The 4534-nt window shown below is 57.8% G+C and overlaps 1 long non-coding RNA gene across 1 annotated transcript; it reads right to left on the reverse strand.

Moving 5' to 3' along the window:
• Nucleotides 1-1553: 1553 nt before the first annotated feature.
• On the reverse strand, nt 1554-4424 carry LOC144580672 (uncharacterized). Its single transcript, XR_013530633.1, has 2 exons — nt 4126-4424; nt 1554-3287 (listed from the first exon to the last, which is right to left on the reverse strand). It is a non-coding gene; the product is annotated as an uncharacterized LOC144580672 (long non-coding RNA).
• Between the last annotated feature and the right edge of the window lie 110 nt (nt 4425-4534).

Here is a 4534-nt window from a genome sequence, read left to right on the forward strand (position 1 = left end):
AAGAGCTCCTGGGGTGGAAAATCCCTGGATGAGTTTCCTCCAAGCCTTTTCTGGGGGCGGAGGATGGACCTGCAGCCAGGAGCCAGCTGTGGGCCAGCGTCGGAGCTGGGGAGGCCCTGCCGGGCCAGCGTGGAGAGTGGAGGGCGGGCCCTGAGGCCTGCAGTCCTCCCCATGTCCACCCTGCTGCATGGGCCTCGTGGCCTCCGTGTCTAGAAAGTTTCCGCAGATGGGGCCTGGGTTTTTGGAGCCCGTGGAGAGCGGGTCCCCCACCTCTCGGGTGCCTGGGGTAGGACAGGGGGGCACCGAGGTGTCCAGCAGAGCTTGGCCCAGTGGTGGTCATGGGATGGGGATGACTGGGAGGCCTGGGGAGGAGAAAGTTTTTTTTTGAAGGGGGATGTGGGACCCTGCCCTGGGCTGGGGTTGGGAGCTCTGCATGGGTGGGATGGGACGCACTTGGTCCAAAGCACGGGTGGGGGGGCAGAAGCAGGGCTGGGGGCCAGCAGCCTTGGGATCCCTCCAGCCACCCGCTCGGCACCCACCAGAGCAGCACCGAGGCTCCACTGGCAACTTCATGGACAAAGGCGGGATAATTCCCCTTTTACCGTGCTTTGGAAGCACCAGGGCTCCCCGAGGGGCACTGGGGGGGCCCCTCCCCTGAACGCAGGGTCCCGATGGGGGTGAGGGTGGGGGTGGGGGGCAGGCAGTTTCCCGACTCCATTTCCCCCTCATGCTCCCCCTTCATCCCTTGCCTGGCCAGGTCCTGTCAGCAGAGGAGAGGCGGGTCCACCCACAGGAGTCCTGCCGCTGCCAGAGACCCTGCCACACCCTGCCGGGGAGGCTGCCTATTCAAGGCCCTCTCCTTCTCCATACTTCTTCCTCTCCCTCCTCCCACCCCCTCCCCGCTCTTTCCCCTCTCTCTACCCACCCTCTCCCTCCCCACACCTGGAGACTGACCCACTCAGGGCTGTGGACGATGGGCAGTGGGGTAAAGACCTGCTCCCCGCAGCTGCTTCTGGGATCTCAGACAAGGGACCCCACTGGGCCCAGAGTCCCCATTTGCGGAAGGGCCAGCAGGCCTGAGAAAGGGGACACCCAGGCTGCAGAAGGGGTTGTGGCTTGCCCCTTTTCCCCACCTCTGCAGTGCGTTTACCTCCCCCTACACACACAGGTGGGGCTGCAGAGCCCTGTCCAGCCAGACCCTCAGTCCAGCTCTCTGGGAGGCCCCCCAGGGCAGCGTTTTCCCAGCTCTGGGCTTTCTGGGATCCTGAAGCAGGCTGGGCTCCAGAGGGGAGTGCATGGGAGCAGAATCTCCTGCAGGGACAGCCTGGAAGGGGCTGGGGGTGGACATGTGCCAAAAACACCTGGGCAACCTCAGGAGAGAGGAGGGAAGGGGAGAGGAGGGATGAAGAGGGAGCAGGGGATAGGGACCGGGGAGAGGAGGGAGAGGGGAGAGGAGAAGGGAGCTGAGGGGGCGCCCCTGGTGTGGGCAGGGCGGGGGTGTGGAAATCCACCCATGACAACTGTCAGCTCAACCAAGACTGGGATTCAGGATGTTCTATTTTCATGCTTTCTGTGTTTTTCATATTCTCCCCAAGTCAGAGCATCACATACAACCTGGAAAGATCCCTGATGAAAGTGTGTAGAGGGATACAAACCAGGCCAGGGAGCTCACGCCTGCAGTCCCAGCACTTGGGGAGACCAAGGCGGGTGGATCATGAGGTCAGGAGTTCAAGACCATCCTGGTCAACATGGTGAAGCCCCGTCTCTACTAAAAACACAAAACTTAGCCGGGTGTGGTGTGCACCTGTAGTCCCAGCTGCTCAGGAGGCTGAGGCAGGAGGATCGCTTGAACCCAGGAGGTGGAGGTTTCAGTGAGCTGAGATCCCACCACTGCACTCCAGCCTGGTGACAAGAGCAAAATTCCATCTAAAAAATGCTCACAGCAGAAACACACAGAAGTATCAGCTCTGAATCCGGCTGGGTAGTGAAAGCAGATGTTGCTTCACGATTTTTAAAAATGCGCTGTGACGAACATGTATCTTCTTCGTAAGAGGATAAATCAAGTTTATTTTCAGCCATCATTACAGAGCTCCCGTGTGGCAGAGGCGCCTCTGGGCCCTGCCTGGGAGAAGTGTGGGGCCCAGGAGCTCAGGGTGCTGCAGCCAGGGTGTGGGTGGCATTGCCAGGCCGCCTCCACAGCTCACACGCAGCCCCCGGTGGAGTGGGCGCCCGCAGAGCCGATGGCATTCTGTGAACGGACTGAGGAAAACCAGCTCTGCATGGCTAAGCACGTCGTCGGCCGCTGGGCCCCGTGCGTCTGTCCTGTGTGACGGGGGGTCTGCAGTTCTTCCGTTTTACAGACTGGGTGTCAGCCACCTATGCTGCACACCTGTGGTGGGGCCCTCGTGCAGGGAATGCAGGGTTCTCGGGGTTCCCGGGGTTCTCCGGGTTCTCCGCGTTTGCTTACACAGTGTTCCCGTTTCTTATGCGGGGTTCTCGGGGTTCTCCGTGTTCTTGGGGTTCTCGGGGTTCTCCGGGTTCTCGGGGTTCTCCGGTTCTCCGTGTTTTTTACACAATGTTCCCGTTTCTTATGCGGGGTTCTCAGGGTTCTCCGGATTCTCCATGTTCTTCGGGTTCTCAGGGTTCTCTGGGTTCTCGGGGTTCTCCAGTTCTCCGTGTTTTTTACACAGTGTTTCCATTTCTTATGCGGGGTTCTCGGGGTTCTCCGGGTTCTCGGGGTTCTCCGGTTCTCCGTGTTTTTTACACAATGTTCCCGTTTCTTATGCAGGGTTCTCGGGGTTCTCCGGGTTCTCGGGGTTCTCCAGTTCTCCGTGTTTTTTACACAGTGTTTCCATTTCTTATGCGGGGTTCTCGGGGTTCTCCGGGTTCTCGGGGTTCTCCGGTTCTCCGTGTTTTTTACACAATGTTCCCGTTTCTTATGCAGGGTTCTCGGGGTTCTCCGGGTTCTCGGGGTTCTCCAGTTCTCCGTGTTTTTTACACAGTGTTCCCGTTTCTTTTCCCGAATCAGCAAACGCTCCTTGCAGATAAAACAGCTCAGATGGGGGAGCAGGAGCCCAGAGGCTGGGGCAGCACCTTGAAGCAGGTGGTACCCACAGCCACAGTGTGGATGGTATCAGTGGCAGGTAAAATTGCCGGTACAGTAACTGTGCAAGGCCAGCACGGCAGCTGGCGCCTGTAATCCCAGCACTTTGGGAGGCCGAGGCAGAAGCACCACCTGAGTCCAGGAGTTTGAGACCAGTCTGGACAACATCATGAGACCACCATTTCTACAAAACACAAAAAAACAGCTGGGCATGTTGGTGCATGCCAGCTACTCGGGAGGCTGAGGTGGCGGGATCACTGGGGCCCAGAGATGGAGGCTGCAGTGAGCTGGGGTGAGGCCACAGCATTCCAGCCTGGATGACAGAGTGAGACCCCGTCTCAAAGAATAATAATGATGAGAAGAACAGGTTGTTTACAACTTCTATAAAGTGCTTGTTGGGAAAATACTGAAGGGATCCAAGAACAGTCACTGTGAATTTTAAAGGTTTTCTCAAACGTTTCTTTAATATGGTTTTTGGTACGCACAGTGTGTGTATGTTTTAAAATTATAAGGCATTTAGGCTGATCTTAGGCAAGTGTCAACAGCTCCAGCTCTGGGAAACTCTTCTGGAACCTTCTGTGGGGCAGGGATTCCTCTGGCCACATCTGGAGCCCACCCCCCTTCTTCCCTGGTGACATCAGGGACGGCCTGTGTCTCTGGCTCCCTCCCACCTTCCCTCCCTCCCTCTGTCTCCCTCCATACACACACACACACACACACACACACACACTCGCGCGCACACACACACACGGCACACACGTGCACACACGCAGCACACACATGCACACACACGCACATGCAGCACATACGCGCGGCACACACACGCACACGGCACACACACACGTACACACAGCACACACGCACGCACACACGGCACATACGCACACACACACAGCACACACACGCACAGGCAGCACACACGCACACACGGCATATATAACAACGTTATTATGCACAATTGCTTTCCCATAGTACAAATTGAAATATCTTTGGCAAATACATATTTGTGAAGGAATATTTACATGAAAAATAACTTGGAGATCTGATGAAGCAGTGGATTTCCAGCAGGCCAGGAGGTCCTGTAGAAAGCGGTGGGTGGGGAGAGGGAGCCCGGCAGGTCTGAGTTCCAGGTTCGATTGGAAACAACCACACAATGTTTCAAGGAAACTCTTTGGTTTTCAGACTTTTAATCCGCCAGGCTGTAGTCCGGTCCTCCCTGACGCAGGAACTGGAGAACTGCAGGGACCTGCCCTCCCCCAGCCGGCGGGGTCCTTCCTGGGCTCAGAGCTGCCGCTGGAGACTGACTTTTCCTAGCGAAGACGGATCTGGAGGGAGAGACCCCAGCAGGGAGGCTGTGACTCACTGGGCCAGCCCCTCCTCGCCACGCCCTGCCCTCCCTCCCGCCCCTCCCGTCCTCCGTCCTCCGCTCTC

Source organism: Callithrix jacchus, chromosome 21 (assembly GCF_049354715.1).
Source record: "Callithrix jacchus isolate 240 chromosome 21, calJac240_pri, whole genome shotgun sequence".
In the NCBI taxonomy this organism is placed as follows: Eukaryota; Metazoa; Chordata; class Mammalia; order Primates; family Cebidae; genus Callithrix; species Callithrix jacchus.